Raw genomic sequence first — 20,368 nt, forward strand, 5'->3', positions numbered from 1 at the left:
GTGAGATTAAAACGAGCAACAGAAATCTTTTATTATTATTATTATTATTATTATTATTATTATTATTATTAATTAAGTTTTCAACTATATTTTCCCTGCTGACCCTGCAGCTTCTGAGATCAAACATCAGGCTTGTTCAACGTGGCATGGCTGTAGACCATGGATCATGGCTCCACTGGGGCGCGAACCCAGGACCTTCTGCATGTAAAGCAGACATGCTAACCGCTGCACTATGGAACCACGTCCCAAGCAATAGAAATCTTAACCAAAAAAATGCAATTCAATCTGATCAAGTAGTTAAGGTATAGAAATAACTTTAAAGTGTTACAAATAAAATAATATTTTTAAAAATTATAAGCCATCACACTTCCATGTATCCACAAAAATAAACCTAATAGTAATGGCACCTATTTTTAAAAAGAAAATTTTGGAATTATCTTCAAGAAAAATAAAACTTCTATGAAGCCTTATAAGTTTTTTATATTATATATCTAAAATGAGGCCTTCTATTTCCTAACCATTAGAAATAAAAAAGATAAAAACAAATGTGGATATTTTATTATTTGTCTATATGGTAAATAGGAAATTCATTTCTGTATTATTTTCAATTCTAATTTGTCAAAAGGATATATAAGGAATATAAACCTGCTACATGTAAGCAGGTTCATCTACATCCACAGGGATATTTAATAAACAATTAAATTATTTTAAATGTACTATTTAATTTATTGAAACCACTTAAACTATCCTGCACTCTAAAATTAAAAAAGGGTTAAAACTCAAAACTGAAATCACTGAAAGGTATATTCAAAATGAAAAATATGGAAAATACTAGTTGAGGTTGGATACTTTTCAGTTGTTTCTTGGTCATCTACTATGTGAAAGAAAGAATGCTCACTTTTACAAAAACAAAGTACAAGAAACTGGATTATTTTAAGGGGTCTCACTCTCAAACTCAAAAATAAAAGAAATACTTGAAAAGTCAATAATAAAACTTATGGAATAGAACACAATGAAGTTTCAATAATTTTACATCTTAGTGTCTTCTATAAACTACACCTATTCCCTCTGCAAAGTTTTGGATTATTCTCTTAAACGTAGGCTGCTAGTTGGTCTTCTCTAGCATATAATCATTGCCTCTAGTGAGCCCTCTCTCCTAAAGACAGCGTCAGGACTTGGTGACATCAAACTTTAGCATCGGAATCACCTAGAGGACTTGTTAAAACACAGATTTCTTGGGCCAGGCCCACCCTCAGTTTCTAATTCAACAGGTCTGGAGTGGGGCCTGAGAATTTACATTTCTAGTGTGTACACGGGTAATGCTATGCTGGACTGTGAAGCAACACTTGAACCACTGACTTACACCACCTGTGACATATTAGAAGGCCAACATTAAAGCAAATAGGCTGATAAAGAGCAAGGTACAGAGCTGTCTCAGAACCCCAGCTCTTTACTCCACAGAAGTATGAAACCTTACATAGGCACTCAAGCTGGCAAACAAGTACACACTAGCTTTTTGATTCTCTCCGAAATTCCTTGTTTATGACTGTTTTTAGCTATATCCTGATAAGAAAATAAAATCGACCATTTTTCATTCAATTCAATCATGTATTTGGGGAATACCTACTACCCACACGGTCCAAACTGCTTTAAGGGAATACACAGGAAAGACAAATAAAACCAAGTTCCTACTTGCAATACACCTCCAATCTAGTTAGGGTGCAAGACCAGAACACATACATAAACAAAAAAGCTAACACGAAAGTGCGGTGTCCTAATAAATGAGGCTTTTGAGTCATAGATGTAAAATATTCACATTTATTCATTTAACAATATTAACTGGCACCTACTTTGTACCAGGAAAAATTACTGACAGGAGGACTAAAGTAGTGACAAAACAAATAAAACAGCTCACAGTCAAGTGGATAAAACATGTATGCTGAATAAAACGTGCGCGGACTGGTAGCATATGTTATATGCAACTAGAACCAGAAACATAGTTACAGTCAAAAGTGACGAATATAAAAATAAACACGAATAAAATATAACAGGATGCCTATTTAATTCTCGAGTCAAGTACAGAACTGCTGTTCAACTAAAAACTTTAATTTTAATCTGGTATTAATGTCACATCTAGCTTTATCTTTTAACAAACTAGTGAGTTTCCTAAAATTTTTCTCAAATTTATCTAACATTCCTTTCAATCATAAATTTTACTTTATTTATTCAATAATTTTCAGAATATAAATGTCCAAAAACAGTTCCTTCCTATACATCCTTTTTCAAGAGACTTAATACCACTTAAAGGGCAAATTAAAAAGGAAACAAAGGATTTAAGAAAGAAGAGTTCTAACAATGGATAGAAGCAAAAGAAAAGTTCTAGGATAAGATCTGGCTCACAGGCCTAAATAGCAAGTAGCCAACATTAGAGCAAGACAGGAAACTCTAGGCATAAGCTCAATAGTTCAAAAAACAGAGACAGGGGCCTGAGAAATTATTTAGTAAGTTTCACCACATATAAATTTGTGTTTAAAAGCTACTGGAGTATGTGGGGAAAAAGTAGAACAATGTTCAAAGAAAATTAAACCATGAAAAAAATGAGGTAATTATTACCTCCTGGAAAACAAAATGTTTTCAATTATTTATACTATTATACTATAGTAAACAATTATTGGGGACAAATACTATTATACTATAGAAACAATTATAGTATACTATTTGGCTGGCTCAGAAGTGGATCTTATTTACATATATCTGCATAATAATATAAACATTACTTTTAAACATTTTGATATAACTGGGGGATAGGAAGCAGACTGGAGAAGTAAAAGTGGATGACATAGCTAACCCTTCATCTATCATACATGAAGTTAGTAGATAGTATTTCAAACTGACAAAGAGGGAGTAGTATACGAATATTGTTTTGAAATATAAATAAATAACGGAAAGGCAATTAAGAGCTTTTAAAAATGGTTGATTCTGAGGAGTTATACTTGGAGGCAGGGAATGGCACATCAGGGAACAACTATCTTTTATTATAGCCTTTTAGTACTATTTATCTTTAACTACATGCCTGTATTGTTTTGACCAAAATAAAAATTAAAAATATCTATTTGACGATTTATCAACTATCAATACAGCCTGGTACTGAATGGTTCCATTTAAAGTAATTAGTAGACTATGAACTTCTTTAAAATACAAACTGTGCCTTAATTACCTTTGGAACACTAGTGCCTAGCAAAGCTTCTGGCACAAAATCACTACTTAGTGAGCTTTTGATAAATAGAATAAAAGTGAACAGAACAGAGATTTCCACAAGTGATTCACACTATTCTACTAAGTAAAAACATGTTAAGTCAGAAGTAATACAATATCAGGGAAAGACCACGATTTAATACTTGTTAGGACCAAAAAGAAATCATTTTGAAAGGAAATAACTTAGTCATTCATATTCTAACCAATATACTGCAATAAAACTCATCCATTCATTTCTTGAGTGCTTACTGTGTAACAAAACTGTGCTAAGCCCTGGGAGAACAGTCCCGCCACAGACACAGTCTATTATTTTCAGAGAGCTTATAAGCTACATAAAATATTGTTTTTTGTTAAAAAAGGGTGAGGGGGCAATACTTTTTTTACATTCTTACAGAAATAGCATAAGCCATTGGTTCCTGAAATGATTATAATCAAGTTAAAATACTAGTAAAAAAAAAAGTATTCAAACACGAGACATTTTACATAATTACCTATGTTAGGATATGCTCCAAAGGAAAAACAACAGAAAAGAAAATATAAACAGGAGGACTAAAAAAAATAAATAAAAGGCTTACCTTTAAAAGAAGGTCAATACAATAATCTCATTCTACTTAAAAAAATGAGACTGATGAAGAGCCATGATACTATATAGATGATAAATCACTGTATGGAAAACTAGAGTCTAATGAGTAACAAAAAATACAAATTATCACAGTTTTAAATATTAACAATGTAAAGTTGGGTGAGAATTCTTATACTCTTCTTGGAACTTTCCATGAGTTAGAATTTTTTTTTTAAGTTTTAAAAAAGGCAGTTCTACATCATGCATATACCTGGTAAATTTAAAACATAAATTAAAATGAAAAAATCCAATGTTCACAGACAGATGAATAACCAATATATCTTTATATGGCTGGTGGCAATACAAATTAGTTGATTATTTTTTTCAAAAGGGGGCTGACAAAGCTATACATGTACCCTATTAAGATCTGGTATTTTGCTTTTAGAAATACAAACCAGCCCCTTCCTCCACACTAACCCCCAATCCCGTCAAAAAAAGTATACAAAGCTGTTCAGATACACTCTATTTCTGCTTCTATTTTTATCATTTGAAGTATTTCCTCTTATTTCTCTTTCAACCAATTTCTCTACATAGAATCGTGGCACAAAATTTTATGTTACTTTTTGTTATGCAAACATTTTCTGTATTATTACTGTTTTTATAATCATCATTTCATTGGGTTTATTGTAGATCTTGAAGTAAATTTACCAAAACTTATTTAAACATTGTAGTAGATCTTGTGGATTGGTACACATTTCCAACCCCTTCTATCTTGTAACTTTCCACTATAGAATCTGGAAAGCCAAATGCTGTCTTAGAGTCTTTTGTGGCCAGACATAGCTATGTAATCAGTGAAATATATATGATGTCTGCTGGGGATGGGGAGAAGGTACTTCTGGGAAAGTTTATCCTTTACTGGTAAAAGAGACTCATTCCCCCAACCCCACAAAATGCACACCTTTTTGCGGCTTTTCACTTGAGGTTTTGACATCTGTAATTACAGTCGGTAGTCCCCGCTTATCCATGATTTTGCTTTCCACAGTTTCACTTAGTCAGCTGCAGCCCAAAAAAATATTAAAAGAAAAATTCCAGAAACAATTCTTAAGTTTTAAATTACATGCCATTCTTGGTAGCACGATTAAATCTCACGTTTTCCCACTTGGGATATGAATTATTCCTTTATCGCAGGTATCGATGCTATGTAAGTTCCCCGTACATCTCAGTTTTCAGATCGGCTGTTGTGGTATTGCAGTGCTTGTGTTCAAATAACTCTTATTTTACTTAATAATGGCCCCAAAGAACAAGAGTAGTGATATTGGCAATTCGGATATGACAGAGAGAGGCCATAAAATAAATGAATAAATGAATGAATGAATGAATGAATGAATGTGTGTATGTATGTATGTATTAAAAAAATACATATGTAGAGTTCAGTACTATCAGCAGTTTCAGGCACCCACAGGGGAACTTGGATATGTCCCCTCTGAATAAGGGGAGGACTACTGTATAGCAATCTTGTAATCATAATGTAACAAGAATAAGCCAACACACACTGGGGGTAAAGGATGACAGTGAATAGAAAAAGCCTAGATTCTTTATGTCATCATTAAGCAACTGCACCAGCTTTAGTGAGAGAAAAAGACTACCCGTCACCAGAATTGTGAGAAAGATGACCTTTATTATGTCACTGTTAACAGGGTTTACTTATAGCCAAAATCATTCCTAAGTGATACTCATTTCACCACACTTTGACATTTAAATTACAAAATTAATTGCCAATGATGTTCTTTATGCATGTAGACTTACAAGACAAATTTTTAAAAAATTTCTCTGGGATGGACTACAACAAGTAGGATTACTAGGTTAAAGTATAACTATGTTTCCTGATAGATACTGACCAACTGACAATACCACCAACAATGCATGAAAAAGTAAAGTTTTAACACATCTCCCCTACCATTGGGTGTTATCGCTGATTTTTTAAAATTCACAGGTCAAAAAGGGCATACCTCAGTGCTTTAATGCATATATCTTTGATGATAATTATTGACTACATTGCCATACGTTGACCATTGTCTTCTTCTGAGCCCTCTAGACTAGGCCCAATCTTTGAACTTCTGGGTCCATCTTTGCCCAATTTTAGCAGGAATCTTACTAAGTCAGTTTAGCAAGAATCCTCTACCTTCAACATCTGATCACCCTCAATATCTGATTAAATTTCTCATCACCCACCACCCCCCAGGTGATGTCTAATTCAGCAAGAATCCTGTCAATTAACTTCCCCTTAGTAACTTCCACCCACCAAACCTCCATCCTCTCTCCTTGGCTATAAATCCTTTTTCCTCGTTGCATTCAGAATTGAGCCCAGTTCCATACTGAGGTCTCCCCACTCCCCTCTTCCATTGTAACAGTTCCTGATTAAAATCTGCTTTTACCACTTTAAGCACTGTCCAGCTCTGGTTTTCCTTTATACTGCTGAATATAAAACTGAGTTTCTAAAAATAAATCTAAGTTTAACTAAGGACTAAATCTCATTCATGTTATAGCAAACACACAAAAAAATTTCTAAATCGATACAAATAGATTCCTTAAGTAGGAAGTTTCATTAAAATATACTTTTACAGTAACTATTTGACTTTCAACTATCACACACTCATTTCCTGATAAAATATTAGGTCAAAATGTTAAAGTAACAGTTTTTATTTAAACAATCTGAAAACAAAAGAGAATGTAAAGCAGGGAAAACAGGACTTATTGGACACATAAAAAATGCTCGAGTAAATTAAATCATTTCAGCCCTGATGTATATTGAATCTTAAAGATCAATAAATTACTACCTTCATTTTTTAAAAAGCCAGTGAACATAACCTAATTTTTCTTGATAACTTGGTACCATAACTATATACATCAATTACTGAAACGTAGAAAAATTCAATGTCCTTTGATTTGATGTAGGAGTTGGGAAATTCCTACTCCTGGTTCTCTCACTAATCCATGTGACCTTATTAAAGTTACTTAACTTTTCTGAGCCTCGGTTCTCTCAGAAAGACTTTAACATTTTGTAATTATACAGAACTAAAGATGACATGTGGAAACTAGAACTGAGTAAGTACTGATCCCAAGATAATGAGAATTTTTTTAAAAAAGATTTCTATTTGCTTTCATTTTATTTGCATCCCTTTTGTGGGAGACTAACAGTATACAGTTGAATTAATATTTTCCAAGGCAGTATTACTTTGGCTAATTTTTAAAAATTTATTACTATATCTAAGATAGCCAACCTTTCAAAAGATATAGTCATCCTACAGAATAATCATCCTTTTTTCTCTGTAGTGGTTTTTTTTTTTTTTGCATTATTAATCCAGGGGCTCCTTTTTACAAATGTGAACTCAATTTTAATACCAGCGTTATTAGCACATACTGTGATACGTGCTAGAAATAAATTTAAAAATAAGGTACAGAGGAAGTTGCTACAGCTCCATGAGGACAGTGCTGTCCATGCTATTCATTGATATATCCTCATTGCCCAGAACAGTAACTTGCATGTAGCAGATGCCCGATAAATATTTGTTAAATTAATTGAACAGATCCATAAAAAGCAACTAAACAGAATGACGTAGCAGACCCTAAGTGCCAAACGACAAAGCAAGTACTAAAAGGGAACAATCACTAAAAACTAAGAGTATCAAAAACTCTTCATGTTGAAAATGGGACTTAAACAAAATCTGAATAAAGATTATATAAAAGTCTAAAAGAATTATACAAACTACAAGGTGATGAAAAGACATTCCAGATTGACAAACCCTTTTGAACAATGATTAAAAAAAAAAAGACGTGGCTCATGTGCAAAGTGAGACTGCACTATTTTGGTTCAGAAAGAGTACCCTAACGGGTAGGAAATACAAACAGCCTAATCGCGGAGAGATTTGCAATCTACTATGGTTAAAAATAAAAACTAAAAGAGAATGTCTTGAACAAATCAATATTTTTAGAAGCTTGAGAGGCGGTACTACATCGAATACCTTAGCAAAGGGAGAGACCAGAGGTAAAAAATTAGGAAGGCTCCTACTGAAGTCACCCAGATATGACGTGATGAGGGTCTGGACCAAGGTAACAGTAGGAATTAAATGATCAAAAAATGGATTTAAAACATTACACAGAGTTTACAATATCAGGTGCATGGCTGGGAGAGTAAGAACAACAGAGTAAAATGTTCAGTGAAAGCTGAATCTAGGTTTCTAGAAAAGGTAAACAAGGGGGCTGGGTCAGAGAAGAAAGGACAATTTGGTCTGGGAGAAGAATTTTGAAAGGATGATTGAGTTTCAAGTGATAGGTCATCCAGGTAAAGACATTAGCAAGAAATTTAACAAGTAGAATTTTAACTGTGGAAAGTATCAGGACCACCTAGAGATATAATTTTATGAGGCATCCAAACAAAAGAATTCCACTGGAGCCGGAGGACTTAAGTCAGAGTAACCAATGGAAGGGAAAAAAAAGTATTATCTGGTGAACAATTACCTGAGTAAGGACTAGAAGCAAGATCACAAGAGACTGAGAAATGAGTGACCCAAAATAGAGAAAGAGAACAAAGAAATAGAAAGATGAGACTACTAAAAAACTGAAGGTGTAGTAATGTGGTCTGTACAGAGAAATGAAAGAGAATAAGGGATAGGATGTGTTTACTAATGAATAAGAGAGCTAAGAAGGGATTTATTTTATTGATATTATTGGTTGGTTGGTTTTTAAATGGGGAAAATTCAAATGGCATTGCCAAAGTGACTATCAGCATTGGCATAATGGACTCAGGTCCTGAAGTTAAGAATCATTACTTGATTTTAAGCTTCATGAGAGCTAAAACTGTATCTTCCTGTTTTTCACTGTATCTCCAGTGTACAAGAATGTCAGGTACTCACTAAGCACCTAATGTCCCGACCAAAAGTCTTGCAAGCAAAAGCACAAATTAAAAAAATTCTCGATAATAAATTTTCTATGAGATTTTGGCAACTTTGATGTCTCCTTAGTTTAGTGTTTGGTGCTTATTCTAAGTTGACTAGCTATAAGGATTTAAAAAGCTAAATTATAATTTTCAACACAAGCCGGGTTAGTGATAAGAAAGTCAGAATTTTTCATTCTAAATTCCGAATAACAGAGATTTCCCTTTTATTATTTAAAGAAGCAGAGTTCAAAAAAGCTTAAAATCACGATATACTGGTAATGCAACTATAAACAAAATCAGAAAAGTAGAATGCAAAGTAATAAACTAGATATTTTATTTAAAATAAGATTTATCTTCACAAAAAAGATTCGAATTTCTATTTAGAAGAAATGAGAAATGTGTATAAAATTTGAAGTCATGGGTTTTAGAAAAGAAAACAATTGTTACATTACCCTGCTGATTGTAAAGACACGATGCCAAAGACATTTCCTGGCAGTCCATGTCTAACACACGAAGGGAAAAGAAAACAAACACACACACACACACACACACACAACAACCAAACCCAAGTACCATTTGCTGCAGCTAACATCAAGCCGTAATTATGAAGCCAGTGGCATCCCCAAAATGAGCTCTGTCAGAATGACTTGGCAGGGACCAGGCAATGCTCTACACAACACAATACAGATATTACTCGCTCTAAAAGGCTCGTTCCAGTGGAAGTCATAAGGCAGAACTAGCTAGCAGCAAGAGGAACAGACAGGCTGCTCTCTATATAGCAACATATATTGCACCTTCACTACATTTATGAGAAAATTGTAAATATCCAAGTATGGGACACAAGACCTGCCCTTAAGGACACAATTTAGCTGGGAGACAGGATATACATATACAAACAGATATATTTAATACATATTCAGTAACAACATAACCTAATATGTGATTTATTCAATATATTTATTATATTTATTAAGCAGCTAATTATGTACCAGCCACTCTACTGGGCTTTAGGGAAATAAAAACACCCTAAATGACTCACAGTCTAGCCAAGAAACCAAGTTTGACATAGGTGGTACAAGTGAGATACAGCAGAAGTTCATATCACTAATGTTCTCTTAACCAGTCCTACGGATTAACCAGTATTCTCTAATCTCCTTATAAAACACTGTCGAAAGCCGAGATATTAAATATTCACACCTTGAGTATAGTTCACCCATATACTTCAGTTCCCAAAGTAGTTATATAAGCTCACCAAAAGTCAACCAGGTGTCCTCTTAAAACTGTTTGTCAGTTGCACTTGTTACTTTGATTAGATAATTCAATTAAACATTATATAAACCAATAAAATGTGGGTATAAAAAGATTAAGTTGAACACTTCAAAAAGACAAGACAATAAAAGAGACCTACTAAAAATATTGCTGTCAAATAGATGTTGGTAAACAACTGTAAAAGACTGGAGTAAAACTCATAAAAATCTAGGACTTTGTACTCAGTGGGCTTTACTCAAGAAAAACCAAAACCAGAAATCGTAAACAACTGTATTATGTGTTATTGTACTGTATGTATTACAATGCATTACAACTGTAGCTAATTCAAGTATGTCAACGCAGAACTCCAATCAGCATTCTAAAAAAATTTTTTTAAAAAGTGAAGGGTGAGTGGGCTTGGTCTTACACTGGCAAATTATTATATGTTTATAATTTTTAACATAAATTATTTAAAGTATCATTTTAACCATCTATTCGGGTTTACTCCCCAACCATCAGTCTGGATGGTGGCAGTCAACAAAGCTTACATGTATTGTATGTATGAGGTGTTAGAGGAGCATGAAAGCACTGTGTCTGGAGGTCAGGCAGGTTTCCCAGAGAGGAAAATGAATCGTTAGATGATTAGAAATTCACTAGACAGCAAAGGAGAGGAAAACATCCCAGCACTGTACATTGACTCAGAGCAGGAGGAAGCAAGAAAAATGGCAAAATGTTTCCCTCTGTTTACCATGCCAGGCCCCATCACTCATTTCTTACAACAAATTATTTAACCTCTCTCCTCATCTACGAATTAGGGAATAAATTACTAATAACTACTATATATAGTTTTGCAAAGATTAAAACAGATTATACATGTAAAGTGTTGAGCACTGCACCTGACACATAGTTAGTGCCCAATAAATGAAACTATTATTATATTTGGAGGGTAAAGAAGAAAGGAAAGAGAGGAAACAACAAATAAAGTACTAGGTTCAATTACTGGGACCATGGTACCCTCCTCCCCAATGGACTAGTTTTTCTTTCAAGTTCAGTAAGTGTGCTCACCCAAATCCACAGGCTCCTCCTTATCCCCTCCTTTTAGCTTTATATGAATCTACATTCCTTGGGAGCAGGTTTTAGTTGTGCCTATAATTTAGGCTCCTTTGCTTAACCTTCTCATTTCAGGAAGCACAAACAAAAGAAATTGAGAACAAGTCCCAGACTGGGCTGTAATTTTCCATCAGGTGAAACTGGTATCACTCTTGTGGAATTTGACATTGTGTTTATTTCTCCTAACTAGATATGCTGGTACTGGATCCAATTTCTGTCACATGTAAATGAGTGCTAATGAAACCTGTGTGCAAGGTCATGAAACACATACATACACACGGCCCTTTCCTTGGATTTCTATAGTGCAGTTATGCCAAGAACCTACTCACCACACCCAAAATACCTATTCCACCCAACCTTACTCAATATTTTCTAAAGCTCACCTTAATCCCAGGGCTTCTACGCTCTAATTTTTCTCCCCATTTTATCTCCAAAACAAAATACCTACACATTTTTCCTTGTGCCAGACTGCTTCTAGCTAACTCTACTGTAACTTTTCTTTCTTATGTATCAGTATTTCCTAATATTCTATCATCTTGTCTGATAAAGTATTGTTATAGTAAAGATTAAATAGCATTAAGTCTGCCAAAAAAAGTGATTTTATTTCCTCAAATACCTTACTGCATAAGAGAAACTACATGGTTGACATATTATTCTGTTCAAATACACATACAACAGATGATCTAAGAATAACCTAATTACCAAGGCATAACACAAAATTTGATATATGATCAATAAACACAAACTATATTAATACATACATATATATAGAATTTAATTAGGCTACTCTCAGAGCAAGTTGAAAAGAAATCCAAATGTGCAGACTTTTAAAAAAACATTTTTCAGTATTTCCTATATGATAAATAAAATCGATTAAAATAAACTACAGTGATACCATATTAAACATTTTTAAAGAACACACATTGTTAAAGACTTTCCTGAACCCCTTAAAGAATTATTCTACTTGAAGAAAATTATTCTACTAAATTATTCTACTTGAAGGAAAACTTGAAATAAGTGGTAAGAATTTACTTTAAATTATGAGTTATTCAAAGCATATTATATCAAATTTAAATATTATAATTCACTTGTCTACTTCAGATCAGAAGCAGCTACACAGGACCAATAAAAGGAGATAATACAGTATGGCGAACAATGCCCTGGCATGGGTATTCAGACTCCTGGGTTCTAAACTATATCTACACCGACTCATAGTGTAATTAATCTCAGACAAATCACTGTATCTCTCTGGCCCTAATGATAAAATAAGGGATGAGACAAATTAAGTTCATGGGCTCCTCAGGAGGTAAATATTCTTAGTCCAATGAAGGGGATAAAAAATTGAGAGCAGAGATATGGTGTGTGTGTGGGGAGGAGGAGAGTGGGGGGGGCGGTGTGGATCATCTCTAGAATTTTACAATTACAAGAGCTAAAGTAAAGACTACAAACAATACACCCTTTAGAAATCAAGAACAGGCTGATGTGTGCAGTGCAGTTTCTTCCTCCTATCTGTCTCTACTCCTCCATCCCTCAGTTCCCGTCTCTTTTCTTTTACCACTTCCTCAACTTCCCTCTCTTGCATCAGGATTCTCTCCCCAAATCCAAATTTTCCTCTATTACTATCTGTAGTCCTCAATACTTACAGATTATTACCACTTATTACTGCCATCTCTAGCCTGCCCTCTCCTCCCAATACAATCAATTTATTGTCATTAAACCACTACTAATAGGACAAAAAGAATGTAAGTAGCTACTATGTCAAACGGATCAATGAAATGAGTTCTTGGCTTCTAAATTTTCATTAAATGCATTCTGTTCAGGAACTTTCAACCAACCGAAGCAAACCAGTTATTGGACATCTATTATGGGTTATATACTTTACATGTGTTTATCTTTTTAAAACCTTACAACTACTTTGCGTGGTGAGTAAATTATCATCTACAATTTACAAATACAAATGAGGCCCAGAAAAATTATAAATCGGAAAAATTAGAAATTATAAAGCTTTCTGACTCTATGACCCACACTTTCCACTGCCAAATTATGATGGTCAATAGATCGTTTTGTCTAATGGCCACCAAAGAAAGAAACTCCAAAGATCTCGAGGGCAATTTTATTTCTAATGGCTCAGAACTGAAACCTGGATACCACTAATAACATTCAAAAGTAGATAGGAGGCTGACAAAGGGAAACCAGTACAGATTATTTGGACTTTCAAACATAAACCTCTTAAAGACTGATTGGTAAAGGGGCTTGTTCATGATTGTTTTAAGTTCTGCTTAAATTACCAAGATTTTAGAGAAAAGTTGTAGGTTTCCCTCTACTACTAGAAGTCAAAAAAAGTAGATTTAGAGAGTAAATAATGTTTAGGGGTAAATAACATTTACGGCTAAATAGGCACATCTCTTGATAAAGAGGTGCTATCAATGATATTTCTCCCCAGGCAATTACTGGGGCCATTTTTATATGTCAGTTTTTGAAAGTAAAATAAGAGAAATATGTTTCTAGTAATGGTGCCTTGAAACAACACCCCTACTAAAAAAGGCTAAAAATTCTGGATATTTTTAGAATCATCTTAAAAAGCAAAGCTGGTAAGAGAACAAGAAATTATTTGGCCAAAATTTAAGGGAAAATGGGAACAGAGAGGTGAGGGAACAAAAGTCACTTTGCCCTTTGAGTAATGAGCAAAATTACTAGCCAATCAGAACAAATCTGAACTTTAGTTTGGACAGCCTTGCAGGACCCAAAAGGCAAAAATCAAAGACCAGGAACATGCAGAGTGGAGAGTCAAATAGGAGATATACCCCATAAGGCCCTAAAAAGCTTACACCCTCAAAACAAAGGTGAAGCAGAAGTAAACTGGCCCTCAAATGTATTCACAACCAAAATGTTCATCAGCTGCGTGGTGCAAAAACTCAAGCAATTTTTCACTTTAAAGTAGTTCCTTCGAGGTTATGCCTCCAGAAAGCAATCAGAAGCAAAAGCAAAAACTTTCTAAAGAAGTTACCTTTATTTGAGACCTCAGATTAGTCTTATACTTTTTTAAGGATAGTAAGCAGCATACAAAGAAATGAGCCATCAAGAGCAAGAACCAGCAAAAACAACAGACACAGAAAAGGACCTTTAAGACATCAACATACAGGAAGAACAGAGACGCCAACTATAAAATAACTATACTTATTAGGTTAAAAAAATAAAAGACAACCCTGAAATTCTCTGTAGGAAACTATTAAGAAAAGATCCAAATTCACCGATGGCTTTAAAAGATTAGATTCAACTCAAGAGAAAAGTAATGGACCAGAAGATAAATTAAAATAAATTACCCAGAATAAAGCATGCAGAGATATAAAGATGGAAAATGTAGATCAGACCGAGAAGGCCTAAGGTACATGTAATCGGAGAACCAAAAGGAAAAGAAAGAGAACAAGAAAGGAGAAATCTAGAGATAATGACTGAGAATTTTACAAAACTAATGAGACATAAATCCCACAGATTTAAGAAGCCTAACAAAGTCTCAAATAAAATAAAATTTATACCCTGACACATAAAAAAACTACAGAACATCAAAATCATTTGAAAAATCATAAATTTAGCCAATAAAATAAGTTAGAAAACAGTACACAGTAAAATCTCCATATCCATTATTTTAAATAACAAGAAAAAAATGAAAAGCAAGCATTAGTGTGACTGATTATCTCAGAAGGTTGTAAGGATCAAGCAAGATAATGTACTTGAAAATTTTTTTTAAAAACTGCACAGGTATCTGGAGATTTAAGTGCCAGAGCCTGTACAAAACCTATTTCATTCCTGGTCTTTTAACCTCTCTCTGGGCCTCAGTTTACCTGTTGAATAAGAATGTAGCTGATTTCCAAAGTTCATTCCAGCTCAAAGATCGCTGTCATTATCTCTCTCAGTCAGAGGAAGGTGATTCAAATTATAACATTCTACTGCCTAAAAATAAAATGCTAGCTATCATCAGAAAGAATAGAAACATAACAGAAATTATATTCCAAATTCTGTAAAAAGCCATCCATATCTGGAATATTAACACTAAGTATTGAAATCACCAAACTATATTTGTAAAAAAAGAAAAGAATTAAAGCAGTAGTTCTCAATCCTTACTGCATATCAGGACTATTAGAGAGCTCAAAAAACACTAATACCAGGGGCCCTAATTCCTATAATTCTGATTTAATGGGTCTGGGGCAGAGCCCATGGAATTAATATTTTTAAAAGTTCCCTCAGATTATTCTAAGATTGCAGCTAAAGTTGAGAAACACTAAAGTGACAAATAGTAGGGTATGTTTTAAAAGAGTAAAACCTCTATAATAGTTCCAAAATATAATTAAATATTATAAAATTATCAAGGATAAGAATAGAATTTTACAAAGTAGCCTGTTTAGAAATTATACCATACCACAATGGGGTCCACCTACTCCAAACAAACAGCGAAATAAAACCGAAGTTTAGTTTTATAGAGTCATTCGTAAATGTATGTGATTTGTTACTCAAGAAGTCATGCATGGTTAAGTAAAACACGTTCAGAAAAGTTTATACAAATTTTAAGATAACAGACACATGGTGGGTTATTAAGGAAAGCAAATACATTTAAAGTATATTATCAATGTTTTGAGGCTGACTCCTATTAAATGTCCTTTAATGCCACCATCGAAACCAAAAGGTTAAACTGCATGGTTCCAGGATGGCATATGCTCTAACCTTAGAAGAGTTCGTGACTGAAAATTCTGCTTTTCTGTGGGAACAGAAAGGAGATTTATGAGAGTACAAATTTAACATCATGCACTTGCTACCGTTTATTCATCCAGCGCTTAGTTTGTGTTATATACCAAGCTTCTGCTAGGTACTTTAAAATATCTAATTCTCACAAGATAGTTTATTATTCTCACTTTACACACGAGGAAGCTAAGTTTCTGAGAGGTCAGAATTATGGCAAACATGTATTTTTGGCATAAAATACAGTAAGTCTTAGTGCAAAGATTTAAATCCGGGTCTATGCCATGTTGCCTTTTACTATAATTATAAATAACAGTTGCAAGAATAACAAAAATAAGTTGTCATTTTAAGTGCCTACTTTGTCCATTTAAATGCACAGTAAATCTTCTCAACAGTCCTCTGAGGCTGCTCAAAATAATTTTGAGTCATATATGACTCCTCTTTTTCTCAAACCTCACATTCTATCCTCTCCAGCACATCTTGCTGGTTCTATATTCAAAAAGTATTCAGAATCCATTATATTCTGAATATGTATCAAAATATATATTTCCAAATCTCATTATTGCCACCATGGGTCATCCCTGGCGTGGATTATTAAAAGTGTCTCCTACCTAGACTGATTCTTCGACCTTTGTTTCCTCTCCCAGTCTATTCTGAATCCTTGCAAAGGATTCTGTTTAAGGATGGTGTCACTCTTTTGCTCAAAACATTCCAGAGTTGCCCATCTTGCTGAAGTAAAATCTAAAGTCTTTACTGTGGGCAAGATCCAGTACCTCTGACAGCATTTCTTCCACTTTCCTCCTCTATTCCAGCCACAGCTGTCTCATTATTCCACCAATATTCAAAGCATGTTTCCTTCCTCCTATTGTTCCCTCTGCCTAGAACACTCTTAAAAAGATATCACCTTTTCAGGTATTTGCTCAAATGGCACCTTATCAGCAAAGCCTTTCTTCCCCTCTCCACCCTCTCAAGCACTCCATATTCCACTTACACCACTTTATCATGGCATTTACTACCATCTAAAATTTTATGAGTGTATTTATTACTATCTTCCCCCACAATGTAAACTTCATGCAGGTAGGATGTTTTAATCACTGCTGTTTCTCCAGTGCCTAGAACAGGACCTAGCATGAAGTAGGCTCTTGATATTTGTTTAATGAAAATATGAATCACTAATGCCAAAATCCAGATTCATAAACACTATAGCACCAGCCTCCACCCACATGCCCTAAGCTATTCAATCATCACTCACACACACACACGTGTGAACACACATCCAAATCTAGGGCCAATAATTTTTATTCTGTATTTACCTGCTTGCTTTCTCATAAGTCAGTAATTTTCAAATACTGAACCTAAGGTTTTCATTACCTCATAAAGTTCTTCCTGTTCTCCCCACTCGCTAGCTCTTCTTTCTTGTGCTATGCTAAGGGAATTTAAACCACCATAATAATAAACACTCTGATTCTTCTGCATTCTTTGTTCTGTCACTCCAATTAGACTTCATGTTTCTTTGAGGTCATCTAGATCAATGTATCACATGCAGAAAACTGTTCCAAATGTCAGGTACCTCATCTCCAATTCCTCTCTCAAATATAAATCTCAGTACTAATCTTGACCATTCTTTTCCCATGCATTACCTATTTCACCTGCATGGTGGTGCTGAGGGGAGAGTGAGATTACCAGAAGTGAAAAGAGAGTCTTGTATTAACTAACTGGGCAAGGGGGAACAAAATGACAAAGTTTTTGGTACAATGTGGCCAGTTTCTTACCCCTAGGATCTGAAGGAGGGAGGAAGTGCTGAAGGCAGACCAGACAGATGAGAGCTTGGATTGCCTTTCACAATTCTGCCCTGGCAACTTGAAAGAGCAGGACTGTCAGGTTCCTGAAGCAACACGTTAGACTTGAAGGTATTTTTGTTGACCTTGGTGTTAATGACTTGAGAAGAGATTTAAAAATTAAAAGAACATCAGCTGATCCGAATTTCATCATCATTCAACTCGTACTTCCTATTGTTTTTCTAGGAATATTTCAATGGCAAAGAAAAATGAAGAGATGTGTTCAAATTTAATGATGTTGATGTAAAAAAAAATTTTTTTTAAATATATTTTCAATAATGCTAATAAAGGGGGCCATAGACCATAGAGTCCTGAAAACTCTCTCTCCAAATATGTAACCCTTGCTGTAAGGAAAATATGATACATTTTTTTAACTTTTTCCATGGATGCTTAATTTGAGCACAAACCAAAAGACACTATGAAAATGTAGGGTCCTTAATATAATAAAAACCAAAGGAAAATCTACTTTAAATTTAACATTTGCCATAAATAACTCAGGAAGGGGTGTGTGTGTTTGTGTGTATGGAGTTGCTATAGTTATAGGTAAATTGAAAAGTTTAAATGGGGGTTGGGGGAGTGGGGGTTGCAGGCACAGGGGGTGAGATGAGTAGGAAATTCCCAAACTACCACAAGTAGGAAAGGAAGAGTTGTTATCTTGTTTGTTTTTGACCAAATGATTGTGGCTTACCTCATATTCCCTAGACTGGAAAATAAATTAAAATTTAAATGGCTACATACAAAAATTATTCTCCACAACTGTACAATATTAAAGTTAAAGCCTGCTTTTAACACTTCCTTGAACTCATTTATGGAATGCATTGCTAATAAGGGTGAATTACCAATAAATCTGAATGAAGCATCTAAGTCTGATGGTTGTTATACAGACATGGTCAGATTATGAGAAAAATTACAACTATCAAAAGACCAGATACTAAAGCAATATAACTGTTGGAATGAAAAAGCCACCAAAGGATATAAAGATACAACTGCAGACATAAAGAATCAGAAGGAATCTTGGAAACCATGGGTCATTCCCTCCCTTCATTCAACTCCTCCCAGAGGCCTTCCCTGATCACCCCATCTAAAACATCTGCCCCTATCACACTCTATTCCAGTATCCTGGTTTATTTTTCTCATAGCAGTTGTCACTATGGGTCAGTGAATTATATAGTTGCATCTGCTGACTGTCTCTGGACTAAAACATAAACTCCATGAGGGCAGAGGCTTTGTCAGTTTTGTTAATCCCAGGGCCTAGAGGCACACAGCTGACACTCAATAAATGTGCTGAATAAATAAATGATGAAACTGAAGTTCAGAGAGGTTAAATGATTTCCTCAGGGTCACAGAGCTAGCAGCAAGCATAGCCCATACTATAATCTTGCCTACTATTATAACCCTGTCTGCTTGCTGTTTCCACTGCCATTTGCATTACACCAAAGCAGCCTGTTCCCTCACAGATTCTATTTAACAGATTTCTCCCTTTTTTTTTAAGTGCCGAAGAAAATACATGTTACCAAAAAAAGTGACACACTGGGTAGCATTTTAACTTTAAATGTTTCACCAACCAAAACCATACTCGGATTTCACAAGCACACAGGATGAGCCAGTAAAGCAGAAAGGCACAGTCATTCACAGTTCTTTAAGTTCCTTGTGAAAGTGATGTACGGCTTGGAAGTTTTAAGAACAGCCACTGAAACCTACTTACCAATTCCAAATGCCCTGTAAAGTATCACCCTCACTTTCTTTCTTTGAAGAGCCCTCCCTGGATATACTTTACCTTGCAGAGTATGCAAGGAAATGTAACCAACTTTGAAGCCCCTTTTAGTTCTTTTTAAAGTAAAAATCTATCTCACAAAACACTGAACATAAAATTAATCCTTGGGAAGTTTTTGATTTTGAGAACAGGAAACCATCTCTGAACCACCATCTGAATGTGATCATCTAGGTCCTTCATTTAAAATCCAGGAATCTGAAAAACCTACAAGAAAAGTGGGAGGGGGTGAGGGAGAGAGGGAAGAGAAGAAACATTTACATATACAAAAAGAGAGTTGATATTCCTAGTAACATTTTCACCCAACATAAACTTCTTGCCTGAAGTCAAGGCCTCACAGACACAACTTGTTGTCTTCATTAATCACCTTCCTCTCAGAGAGAGGAGCCAACTGTCAGTATCTACACTGCGGAGAACGTCTGTAGACCTAGGATGGGACTCACTAGGACAGAAGATGATTTTTGCTCCATGTCTTTCAAAACTACTGTCAGCCCAATTAGTATACCGAAAGAGAAGACCTAAAATGTGGATGGCAGGAGAGTTCAAATGAGACAGAGAAGGAACAGAGGAAAAGGAGCGGGGAGGGTAAACAACGCATAAGGGCGGGAGTGGGAACCCGGGTTAAGGAAGTGGGGTCAGCCAAAAGCAAAGGTGATGGAGGGAAAGGGACAGTTCGGGTGGGACGGGCGGGAGCAAAGGGGTGGGTACCAGCGAAGGGGCAGGGGGGAGGGAGAAGGGTCCGGGGCGGGGCGGAGGGAGCGAAGAGGCGGGATGAAGAGGGCCAGGCCGGGAGGGTCTTTACCTGCAGCTCCGCCCGTTCCACTTCCCACTGGGCTCGCTCCACCTCGAAGCGGGCCCATTCATGCTGCAGGAAGTGCAGGATTCCCGGGAGGCTGTACTGGGCTCTGGCCGCC

At 35.2% G+C, this 20,368-nt stretch overlaps 1 protein-coding gene across 2 annotated transcripts in view; it reads right to left on the bottom strand.

The window, feature by feature from the left end:
* Positions 1–20,368, bottom strand: part of STRN (striatin) — a 76,861-nt gene extending 56,493 nt beyond the window's left edge. The window contains exon 1 of one of the 2 annotated variants that reach the window (XM_025045686.1): positions 20,257–20,368. The gene's annotated coding sequence lies outside the window, so the exon portion shown is untranslated. The remainder of the gene's footprint in view (positions 1–20,256) is intronic. The other variant, XM_006910386.3, reaches the window with a different exon arrangement.

This window comes from Pteropus alecto, unplaced genomic scaffold (assembly GCF_000325575.1).
Source record: "Pteropus alecto unplaced genomic scaffold, ASM32557v1 scaffold61, whole genome shotgun sequence".
Taxonomy (NCBI): domain Eukaryota; kingdom Metazoa; phylum Chordata; class Mammalia; order Chiroptera; family Pteropodidae; genus Pteropus; species Pteropus alecto.